The following is a 13,514-nucleotide window of genomic DNA, read 5'->3' as shown; positions in this document are numbered from 1 at the left end:
TCAATCTACCCCCATGAAAACCCTTGAGCTCAGACAAATTCCCCCCCTTAAAACACTCTCAACACCCCCAAACAGACCCTCATTCCCACGCATAAAAAACTAAATTTCAAACACCCCCAAAAAATACCCAAATTGAAAACGAAACAGATCTAGCAAAAAAAAAAATAAGAAAAAAAAACACAGTCCTCCCCGCAGAGAGGAACCTCAGCGCCACAGTCACCTGAAACAAGAAGGAGAAATCATCAGTTTAAGCCGTTTGAAAAAAAAAAAAAAAGAGAGATCATAAACTTTGAAGATAGATTCACGATTGTCAAGGCACTTTAAGGCCAAACGAAGGTCGGATTTGGAAAGAGGGCATCGAGAGCAATTTTTGGTGACTCTCTGCGATCACCGTCGACGGCGACCCATACGATCGCCAGCACAACGTCCGGCGTTAGATTTTGACGGAAGCTAGAGAACCCCTCAAAGCCTTTTTTTTCTGTGAAATGAAACAAACTGAGAAAAAAATTTGATTTTTATAGAAAACATAGGGGCAAAACGACGTCGTTTCAAGCGTAGAGGATCCGCGCGTGGACCGAACTTGACCCCGAGATCCGTAAACTCAACCCGATGACCCGCCTCAGCCTACCTTGAACTGATTCAAACGAATTGGCAGTGAACTAGTCTGAACCGCTGGATTTCCCGAACCGCCAATCGAACTGTCGAACCGGTCAGACCGATCCAGACCAGTATTGACCGGACCGTTGACCTATCCGGTTCAGGTAAAAAAAATTTTTTTGTCTAATTTTTTTTACATATTATTATTTTTGTTATTTTATATTTATGCATGATAAATGTTTAAATTTATTAGGATAAATATCTAATTGTTATTAATAATAATAAAATGAAAATAATATAGGATAATAACTAAAAAAAGTATTAAAAATATTTAAATAATAATAATAATAATAATAATGGAATAAGCTTTTTATTTTTCCTGCCTAGATGTTGGAGGTAATAAAAAAATATTTTTTAAACAAATAATTCCCCCTAGATGTTGGAGAATTATTATTAATAAATTTTCATAAAAAGAGATATATAAGAAATTTTTAATTAGTTTTCAAAATTATAAAAAAATCGAACTTGCTCCGAAAGTCTGCCTAGATGATGAAAATTTTTAGAGATGTTCATGTTTTAATTAAACCCCAAACCCTTATCGTAACGATTTTAGGACCGTCAGACGTAAAAGATGAGTTTTTTAAAATCGAGAGAAATAAAATGAAAGTCGCCACCAATCTTTGTTAGGGTGTGATTGGCCACCCAAAAGTTTATCTTTTTAACAAAACTATAAAAACAGGTTTAAAGTTTATCAAAAAGATAAATTTCAATCTACGAAAAATCAGGTTGGGTCCGGAAGTCGGTTACGTATGGAGAAGGATTAGCACCCCCACAACGCCTATAAATTGGTACTATTTAATTACGTGCTATTTTCGATGTTGGATAAAAATGATTTTAACTTGAAATTTAACACTAATTCCCTTCATTTGGAAAAGTAAAATTTTGCTAAAATTTTTTATTTAGAACTATTGAGAAAATCTTTAAGTTAAAGAATTATCTTAAAATTCTCCAACATCTAGGCAGAACTTAAAATATCTCTTTTTGCTTAAGATTTAACACAATAATCTTTAAAATGAAATAACAATCTTTATAGAAAATAATTGTTAGTGACTCTTCAACATCTAGACAGAGTACCAAAAATTATTTCTTTCGAAATATTATTTTTATTTTATTTTGTAATATCATAATTTTTTTAAAAAGTATGATTCTTTTTTATTATAAAATATTTTATCGCCAAGTAGTAAATAAAAATTAAAGACAGAATAGTGCAAATAATTACTGACAATAACATGTTAACGTATGTAGGCCAATGAATGTTATATAGGATGAGATGCAATTCAAAAGTTGGATTCTTAAATATAATGAGGCCACCTCGACTTTTCAATATCTAGGCAGGGCTTAGGTGCGACTGTTTATATTTAAGATCTCAATTTTTTATTATACTTTTTATTTATTAATCTTATTATTAAAGTGAATTAAGAAATCGTGTGAAAAGACTTAACGAAGTAAAATTTTTTAAATACTCCATTATCTAGGTGACATTCGGGAACAAATTGCTTCGAATAGAATTTTCACACGTGTCCTTAGGATTGTTAGGAGGTTTTGAGTAAGGGCTTGAGTAGAGGTTTTGAATGTTTGATTTTAAGGTTTAGAGGGTTTTAAAGATTGAATTTTAGGATATGAAAGGTTTAGGGTTTTGATTTTAAAGTTTGGAGATTTTAGGGTTTAGGTTTTGAGGTTTGGAGTTTTGATTTAAGGGTTTGGATTTTAGGGGTTTCGGATTTTAGGGGGTTTGGATTTAAGGGATTTTAGATTTTTTAGGGGTTTGGATTTAAAGGATTTTGGATTTTTAGGGGTTTTAAAAACTTAGGATTTTGAAAATTAAAAATTAGTGTTTAAGGTTTAAGTAAAATGCGAACATCTCTAAAAATTTCCATCATCTAGGCAGATTTTCGGAGCAGGTTCAATTTTTTATAATTTTTGAAAACTAATTAAAAATTTCTTATGTGTTTTTTTTTATGAAAATTTATTCATAATAATTCCCCAACATCTAGGCAGAATTATTTTTTTAAAAAATATTTTTTATTCCCTTCAACATCTAGACAAGGAAAATAATAATAATAATAAATATTTTTTGAACATTTTTAATATATTTTTAATTATTATTCGTTTTCAATTTTATTATTATTAAAACAATTAAACATTTATTCTAACAAATTTAAAAATTTATCATGCATAAATATAAAAATATACTTAAAATAACAAAAATAATAATATAAAAAATTAGAAAATTGAAAAAAAAATTTTTTTTACTTGAACCAGAACGGTCAACGGTTCAATCAATGCTAGTCTGGTCTGACCGGTTTTACGGTTCAATCAGTGGTTCGGACTGGTTCAGATCGGTTCATAGGCGGTTCTTTTGGACTAATTCAAGGTTGGCTGAAGCGGGTTGACGGGTCGATTTACGCGGATCTCGGGTCGGATCCAGGTCAACGCGCTGATCCTCCTCGCCTAAAACGACGTCGTTTTGCTCCTTAGTCCTTTATATATAACAAAAAAAAAAAAATTTTTTGTTCATTTGGTTTCTGTTTTCAAAAAAAAATGGTGGAGAGGGAAAGAGAGCTTTAGGGGAGAGGTCCGGCCGTCTCGCCATCCTACCGCCGGAGCATCGCACCGACCACCGACGGTGGTCGTCGGTGGTAAGATAATTACCAAAATTCACCGCGATGCTCCTCTCGGCCTCTTGAGTTCAGATCTGAGGTCCTTTTCGGGAGAACAAGCCCCGATCAGCGTAGATCAAAGTTTAAACTTTTTTAAGTTTGCTATTTTTCTTTTTCTTTTTCGTAAAATGAAGGCTGATCTGATTCTTTTTGTGTTCTTGCAGAGAGCTTGGCAATGAGGTTCCTCCCTACGGGGATGACTGTTTGTTTTTTTTTTTTGTTTCTGTTTTTGCGTTTCTGTTTTCGTGGTTGGTGTGGGTGTTTGGGAGTACTTTGAGGGAGGGGTAGCTCATCTAAGCTTGGTGATTTTTGGTAGGGGTGAAGTGAACGGGTTTCTAGACGTTCGAGAGAGCTTTTTGAGAGGGGGGTTTGAGAGTTTAAAAGGGGGAATGGGTTGTTGATTTTAAAGAGTTTCAATTAGGGGGATTTGGGTGGCTGTAGGGTAGCTGTAGGTGGGTTGAATAGAGAGCTGGTCAGGGGGCTGGTCAGCAGGCTGACAAGGGGTTGGTCGGGTCGTAGGGGGCGACAATAGCGCCAGCCACCCTACTTTCTATTTTTTCTCTTTTTGTTTTTTTTTTATTTTTTATATGTTTTTTTATATAATTAATAATAATTATTTTTTTAAATTATTATTATTATTATTATTATTAAAATTAAAACAGTAAACCCAGACAAAATCGGTGTCTACAACCCTAAACTTAAACCCTAAAATTTTACCCTAAATCTATTTCAAAACTTTAAGAACACGTGTAAAAATCTCGCATGAAATGGTTTGTTCTCGAATGTTGTCTAAATGATGGGGTATTTAGGAAACTCCATTTCATTAAGTTTTTCACACGAGTTCTTAATTCACATTAATAATAAGATTAATAAATAAAAAGTATAATAAAAAATTGAGATCTTAAATATAAACAGTCATAAGCTCTGCTTAGATGTTGGAAAGTCAGGATGGTCTCATTATACTTAAAAATCCAACTCTTAAATTGCATTTCATGTTATATGACATTTATTAGCATACATACGTTAGCATGTTATCATCAATAATTGTCTACATTATTCTCTCTTTAATTTATTATTCGATCATAAAATATTTTATAGTAAAAAAAAAAGAATAATACTTTTAAAAATATTTTTTTATGATATTATAAAATAAAATAAAAATAACATTCCGAAAGAAATAATTCTTAGTACTCTGCCTAAATGTTGGAGAGTCACTAACAATTATTTTCTATAAAGATTGTTATTTCATTTTAATAATTATTGTGTTAAATCTTAAGCGAAAATAGTTATTTTAAATTCTGCCTAGATGTTGGAGAATTTTAAGATAATTCTTTAACTTAAATATTTTCTCAATAGTTTTAAATAAAAATTTTTAGCAAAATTTTATTTTTCCAAATGAAGGAAATTAGTGCTAAATTTCAAATTAAAACCATTTTTATCCAACACCAAAAATAGCGCGTAATTAAATGGTACCAATTTATAGGCGTTGTGGGAGTGCTAATCCTTTCCCACGCGTAACCGACTCCCGGACCCAACCTGGTTTTTCGTAGACTGAAATTTATCTTTTTGATAAACTTTAAACCTGTTTTTATAGTTTTATTAAAAGGATAAACTTTTGGGTGGCCAATCACACCCTAACAAAGATTAGTGGTGACTTTCACATTTTTATTTTTTTTTATTTTAAAACTCTTTTACATCTGATGGTCTCAAAACCATTACGACAGCTTGGCGACTCCATTGGGGATAAAATTTGAGAGTCAAGCCAAAACTTTTAATTATGCGCTATTAAGAATTGTTGGATTCAATTGGTTTTATTTGACATTTCATTTAATCTCCTTTATTTTGATTTTTTAAAAATATATATGTTAATGAATAAGCTAAATTGAATGTTAGTTGTTATTTTATCTTAATTTTGTGTTTATGGTATTTTGATTAATATATTATTTTGTACACACTTTGCATATTCATGCATGAGCTCCAGACCCGAGCTCTATCCCTTTTAGGAGGAAGTAAAGTAGCTACGCTCTCGTGAGGTGATAACCTCCGCATTTGCTAGCGAAACACTTTCACTTAGATTGAACTGTTCCATTAGTAGCCTGTAGTGGATGAGGATCAGAGAGCCTTACTAGTCTATAATGGATGATGATGTGAGAAATAGTCTGGGAACCTTTAGACACATAAATCTTAATCCGGTATATAGTGAGCCGTAAGGTCCAACTTTAGGATAGAGCCATGCTATCCTTTTTACGAGAAAATTACCTAAATTAGGACACTATGTATATTCTGTTATGACGTATGTTATACTTGTTCATTCATTTACTCATTTTTATTTATTTGTTTTGTTTACATTATTGATTTGTTTTATTGTCTTCAATTTTGTTGCATGTATCATCTAGGTACCATATTTTTAGAGGGTATTATTTTGGACCAATCTTCAACCAAAAAAACTTTCAGAAAATCTAAAGAATGTTGTCTGTGTGTAAGAGTTACTTAGAGATCAAGAGCCATTCAGAAGGTATTCAGAAGAAAAAAAGAGATTGCTTAGTAGATGGTCACATTTCGGTGCTACCATAGTCAGTGCATATGGATCTCAGTCAAAATAATATATCAGAATTGGAAGCCATTTGGAAATAATGGAAAACAGAGAGAAAGGAATTTTTTTTCCAAAAAATATGAGGATGTGGCACTGCTTATGTCAGTGAAGATTGATGAACAGTTGATGAGAGCTACAATACAGTTCTGGGATCCATCTTATCGATACTTTGTATTCAGCTAAGAAGACTTAGCCCCCACGATCGAAAAATATTCTTCTTTACTCCGAATAGAGTCTACCAATCAAAATAAGATCTATTGAAAAGAGCATAAGACTACCGAATATAGAAAGAAGTTAGCCAAGATCATGCAAGTGGAGGTTGAAAAGATAGACAAGCACAAAAAGGAAAAGAACGGGGTTGACACCATTCCATCAGCTTTTCTGCTCGAGTACATAAAAAAGTATATTGATACTTATCATGGGTTGGATGTGTTTGCTTTGATCGCATATAGATTGATGATATTTCCTAAGGTGTTAGGACATATAGAAGCATTAGTGGTCGATTTATTTGAGCAATTAGATAAAGGTATAAACCTTTCATGATCGAAAAATATTCTTCTTTACTTCATATAGAGTCTACCAATCAAGATAAGATTTATTGGAAAGAGCATAAGACTATCGGATATAGAAAAAAGTTAGCCAAGATCATGCAAGTGGAGGTTGAAGAGATAGATAAGCACAAGAAGAAAAAGAACGGGGTTGACACCATTCCATCAGCTTTTCTGCTCGAGTACATAAAAAAGTATATTGATACTGATCAGGGGTTGGATGTATTTGCTTTGACCGCATATGGATTGATGATATTCCCTAAGGTGTTAGGACATATAAAAGCATTAGTGGTTGATTTCTTTGAGCAATTAGATAAAGGTATAAACCCTTCACCAACTATTTTGGCAGAGACTATTAGTTCACTTAATTTTTGTCGAAGAAAGGGTGAAGGATGATTTATGGGGTGTGTTCAATTACTTTTTGTTTGGCTCAGAAGCCATTTTTGAGGGAAAAAAAGACATCATTTCGGCCATTCTCTATTCATTTCAGTCTTATCAAGGAGTTTATTGCTAAGGAATGGAGGAAATATTGGACAAAAGGTCAATGGTTGGCATTCTTTCTGAAGCTCGCTAGCGATGATGTAATATGGAGGGCACCATTGATGCTTTTGATGGCCATCTTATATAGTTGTGGAGATGAGTCATGGGTACCTTTGTTATGAATATGAGGGGTAGTAAGTTACGTGTCCCTTATGGTTCAAAGACAATATGACTCATAGTAATTCATCCCTATGACTCATAGGCTCGGTTCACTCGAGTTTGATTATGAAACATCCGGTTATGTGAAAAGGGTTCATGAAATCATCAAAGCATGGAAACAGGTCAACCGAATGAGCTCAGCTAGATTCACAGATAATATTGTTGAAGGTTACTTTACGTGGATGATGAAAAGGGTTAACGAAATTAGGCCTTTACCAGCTGATATTTCAGAGAAGTTGCCAGCTCCTATTTCAGTATCGGTATTATCAACTTTTGAGATCACTTAACGAGAGTTTGAGATTGAAAAAAAAAGGCTAGAGAAAGAAAAAATGGCTATGATGGATCAGGTTAACCAATTGAGATATGATTTGATGATGAGAGATGATGTAGTACAGAAGTTGACTAAAGAACGAAAAATATTGAAAGAGAATCTGTAAAATCTCCATAAAAAAAATAAGAAATTAAGGTTGGATAGTAAACCTTTGAAGGAATCTAAAAAAGATATGGAAGAACTACGAGATATGGTGGAATATTGGAAGAATAGATCTCAAGAGAACAAAGAAATGATTTCCACACTCACTAAAGAACAGCATGAATGGAAAGAAAAACTTTCAGGAGCTTCTGAAAAGGTAGCAAGGCACCAAAGAGAAAGTGAAAAGCTAAAAACTGAACTAAGGAGGGAACAAAACAAGAACTCCGATTTGCAAAGTGAGAAAAAAGCCTTAGAGCATGAATTAATGAGCTTGAAGCTTCAATTGACAAGTAATCAGAGTCACATAGATAGGATTTTGACTGAGTGGCAAGAGAGAGGATTATTAGGCTCGCACTTGCAATATGGAGGTAGATGCTCGAGAGATATTGAGAGCAAAAAGTTTAGGGAGGCAGCAATACATCGAACATCTGACTGCTCAAATCTACAAGGCTTTTCGAAAAGCAAGTAACATGGTTGAAAAGGCGGAAGCACTGGAACGAGAGATTGTACCAATCCAAGGCCATAGTCAAAGATTATTGTATTTTTTGTATGAAGTTAGGGAGCAATATGCTCAAATCAAATGTTTTTATGGCTTTAATGTAAGAATGATCGGATGATGTATAAAGACTCCCATAGTTAATGAATGTTTCTTTTTGTTTCGATCGATCTAAGACAATTCCCTAATTCGCATTTCATTCATTTCATGCATGCATTTTCATACTACTAACAATATCAATGACATTATATCATGCGATCTAATTCATGGTTAATAAACTAAGGTTCAAGGATAGCAAAGTTAAAGAATCAAAATTCGTCAATTTCACATAGATATAATACTTGTTCTCAGACTCGAGTCATGGAAAAAGAGAATACAACCAGATTTGAAAGGGTCGAAAGGGCACAGGAAGAGATACGAGAAAGAGTGATGGAAATACAATAAAGCATTGAAGTACAAATGGTTGAATTAAGACAACTGTTGATTGGTTCAATGAAAGGAAAATGAGTCACTGACGCATCAAGAACAGGGGATGAAGTTAATATGGAAAAACCATTATACCCTCTAGGGTTTACTCCACCTCAGGTTCAGGTTCAAGTTCCTCGGGGTATACACATACAACCACAAAGTGCACAGCCATACCCCTATGTCAATCATTCTGCAAGTCAATAGCAGACCCACTTGAATACTAATTTGAGACCCATCCCAGTCGATCCCATCATGGTACCGAATCTTGATGACCCTATTGAACAGGAGAAATCTCACGAAAGGTCAGAACCTATTATGAATTCAGATATTCGAAACAAGTAGGACCAACTCGAAGAGAGGCTCAAAACGGTTGAAGGTAATGACATTTATGGGGTTATTAATGCCAATGAGCTCAGCCTAATGCTTGACTTGGTTATCTCACCAAAATAAGACCCCAGATTTTAAGAAATACGATGAAACAAAGTGTCTTTCTGCTCATATCACCATGTTTTGTAGAAAGATGATGGGTCATACCCATAACGACAAACTATTGATACACTGTTTCTAAGATAGTTTGATTGGTTCAGTAGCTAAATGGTACATATAGTTAGATCGAAGCAAGATCCATTCGTGGAAAGATTTGGACAAAATTTTTCTTGCTCATTATAAGCACGTCTTGGATACAGCCCTTGATAGGCTGTCATTATAAAATATAGAGAAAAAATTGATGAAAACCTTCAAAGAATACGCACATCGATGAAGAGATATAACAGCCCAGATCCAACCGCCACTGACTGAAAAAAAGATAATCGTGCTATTCGTAAATACACTGAAGGCCTTGTATTATAACAGATTGATGGGGAATGTCACAAAAAATTTCTCTAATACGGTAATCTCAAAAGAGATGATAGAAAATGCTATAAAAAATGGCAAAATTGAAAGGTCTGAAAAAAGACAGCAACTTTAAAGAAGAAAAAACAGGAGACAATGCTGTGACTCACAGAAATCCCTCACACCATCCTTTTATCCTATATAATCCATACCCCCTTACTACCCTGCCATAAACCAAATCTTTCAACAACCATACCATTACCGAACACCCCAGCAATTGCTTTTCAAACCAAGTTTTAGCCTTCAACCATCTAATTACACCTCTACACTTCCAGCTCGACCATTTACTCGACCAACCTACCCAAACAGCAATAAAAAAAACTCATAGAATAATAATAATCGGAAAAGACCTCATTTTGACCCAATTCTCATATCTTACACCTATTTGTACCTTCAATTAATGAGACGCCATCTTGTCTCTCCTACTTATGCGAAACCATTAAAACCACCTTACCCAAGTTGGTATGACCCTAACGTCAAGTGCGATTATCATTATGGAGTTACAAGACACTCTACTAAAAATTGCATGGCATTTAAACACAAGCTGCAAGGTTTGATAAATGATGGGCTTTTGTCTTTTGATACTAAATTCAAGCCAAGTGTCAGTGGAAACCTTTTACCGGATCACACCGAAGAGAAAATCAATATGGTGGGTAAAGAAAAATATGTGAAGATCAAAAGATGCACGGATGAAGTCAGAACCCCTTTTGAATAGGTGTACGACTGTTTGTATGAGATGGGCATGATTCAACCATTATTTTTGGATGACAATGGCAGTCATGAAAACCCTGACCATTTTTGTAAATACCGTGGGAGAATAATTGGACATTCGATCCAAAGTTGTGAGGTCTTTAAGCAAACATTGCAGAGCTTGATGGATAAGGCCATCATTAAATTCTATGATGAATACAGTGGGTGACGAGTGTCCTAGCAAGTCTTTTATCCCCAAACCCCTCATTGTTTACTATAATGAGAAACTAGAGCCCCTAACTGAGAAAACTATCTTCTCTTCTAAGACACCAATGACCATTTATGTCCTTAGTCCATTCCCTTATCAAATCGATAAAGCAATTTCATGGAGATACGATTATGATGTAGTAATGCGAGGGCTTGATATGACCTCGAATAATCCAAATCGTGAAAATACCGTCAACATAACGAAAATAGGAAGAATGACCCGAAGTGGTCGAATTTACACTTTTGAAATGTCAGAAAAGGCCAGGAAAGGGAAAGGCAAGATAGGAGAAGAAGACGCAAAAGAAAGCCAAGATTCTCAATCGATGGTAAGCTCAAGAGTGCAAGTTAACAAATCGGTGTAAGAAAAAGAAGCTTGTGAGTTTTTAAATATCATCTAACACAGTGAGTATAGTGTGGTTGACCAGTTAAATAAACTGTTAACTCGTATTTCTTTACTGTCACTACTATTGAATTCTAAGCCGCATAGGAATGCTTTGCTAAAAGTGCTCAACCAAGCTTATGTCGAGCATAACATTTCTGTTGATAAGGTATATCACATGGTTGAGAATATTATAGCCTCGAATTTCATCACCTTCAATGATGATGAAATATCTCCGGAGGGACGTGGTAGTGTTAAAGCTTTACATGTTACTATTAAGTGTAAGTCCCACACTATGGTCAAAGTACTGATTGATAATGCATTATCTATTAATGTTATGCCTCTGACGACATTGTCAAAGCTTCTAATGGACCCCTCTCACATGCGAAATAACCATATAATTGTAAGAGCATTTGACGAAGCATGAAGATAGGTAATTGGCGATATAAAGATCCCATTATAGATCGATCTTTGTATCTTTAATGTCATATTTCAAGTAATGGACATAACTCTAGCATATAGTTGTCTACTTGAAAGACTTTGGATTCATACTATCGGAGTTGTACCTTCATCGCTACATCAGAAGGTAAAATTTATCATGGAAGAAAAACAAGTTTGTGTGGATGGTAAAGAGGACTTATTGGTAATAAAGACCTTAATAACTCCCTACGTTGAGGCAGCAGAAAAAGTAATTGAATGTTCTTTCAAAACTTTTGAAGTAGCAAATGCTACTTACGTAAGAGAGAGGTAAAGGATGTCGATCCTTTAATTATCAAAAGCTACGAATATGGTGATCAAGCAGACTACTGGTAAGGGTTAGCAAGTCAAGCAAGGCTTAGAGAAAGCTCTACAAGGAATCGTAAGAGCATCATGCCTGATTGAAAACAAAGAAAGATGGAGGTTAGGCTATAAGCCTACAACTACTGATAAAAAAAATGTAATGCTAGAGAAGAAAGAAAAGAGAATGGCACACCTCAAAGGGTAAAATTCGATTGATGGAAAAATGGTGTTTCCTTATTTGTATGAAACCTTTCATTCAGCCGGACATATCTATCTTAGGTCGACAGAAGTTGAACAAAAGGGACTGGTAATAGGATTAGAGAAAGTTTTCTCGCGATTTCAAATGGAAGCAGATGAAGGAGCCATGCAAGATAAAGAGATCTTTTTTCCTTTTTAGGAGACTCGAAGAATGGTGTACCATTTTTATTGTCATTGAACCTTTTAACTCAAAAATTCTAATTACTTCTGCCCAAGAACATACGAAGGTTAAGTGTTTGGGCTTATTTTCATTGTCTTAATAAAATAATGAATGCAATGCATTTCACTTATACCATGTTTTCTATTTTTCATTTTTTTTCTTTGATTACCATTCTCTTTGCCCTTGCCAAGATCAATAATATTTCTTTGTGATTATACCCATTTTTAGGTTTTCTAATAATGAACATTATGGACGATCAAGGTAATAACACCGGGTTTGATTTTGAAAATTTGACTTACATTAGCGAGCTTGATAACAATGTTTATTCAAAAGACTATGATTTACCTTATGATCTGTTGAAATGGATGGAACAAGAGAAAAAAATTATAGAACCCCACCAGGAATTAAGTGACCTATTAAATTTGGAAGATGGTGACAATAAAAAAGAAGTTAGGATCGGTACTTCACTATCATCGATTGAGAAGCAAAAGTTGGTGAATCTGCTATAAGATTATATGGATGTATTTCCATAGTCTTACCAGGATATACTAAGACTTAAAACAGAGATGGTTGAGCATAGGTTGCCTTTAAAACCAGAATGCCGACTAATACAATAGAAGATAAAAAAAGAAGTAAAAAAGCAATTTGACACTGGTTTTTTAGAAGTAGCCAAGTACCTTGAATGGGTAGTCAACATAGTCTTAGTTTTCAAGAAAGATGAAAAAGTTAGAATGTGTGTGGACTATCGAGATTTAAATAGGGCTAGCTCAAAGTATAATTTTTCATTGCCACATATTGATACCCTTGTGGATAATACTGCTAAGCACTCTACTTTTTCATTCATGGATGGGTTCTCTAGCTACAATCAGATCAAAATGGCTCGTGAAGATATGAAAAAAACTACATTTGTGATAATGTGAGGTACGTTTTGCTATAAAGTTATATCTTTTAGGCTAAAAAATGCTGGTGCCATATATCAAAGGGCGATGGTCATTATTTTTCATGATATGATGCATAAAGAGATAAAGGTATATGTCGATGACATGATAGCTAAGTCTCAAGAATGGGAAGATCATGTTGTTAATCTCAGAAAGCTTTTTAAAAGATTACAGAGATACCAGTTCAAGTTGAATCTAGTCAAATGCACCTTTGGTATTAAATCTATAAAATTATTAAGGTTTATAGTCAATGAAAGAGGTATAGAAGTAGACCTTGATAAAATTTGAGCTATTCAAGAATTGTCAGCACCACGCACGCAAAGGGAGGTGAGAGGCTTTTTGTGGCGATTGAATTATATTTCTCGCTTTATATCCTAACTTACCTCGAAATGTGATCCAATCTTCAAGTTACCTCACAAAAATAACCCTGGTGAATGGGATGAAAAATGCCAAAATGCATTTGAAAAGATTAAAGAGTATTTGATAAACCCACTGGTGTTGGTTTCACCAGTTACAAGAAGACCGTTGATTTTATATCTAACGATTCAAAAAAAATTG

The sequence above is a fragment of the Durio zibethinus genome, chromosome 2 (assembly GCF_047325235.1).
Source record: "Durio zibethinus cultivar Kanyao isolate XHJ-2024 chromosome 2, ASM4732523v1, whole genome shotgun sequence".
Lineage (NCBI taxonomy): Eukaryota > Viridiplantae > Streptophyta > Magnoliopsida > Malvales > Malvaceae > Durio > Durio zibethinus.
The sequence above is the reverse complement of the archived record's forward strand: the minus strand, read 5'-3'. Positions refer to the sequence as shown.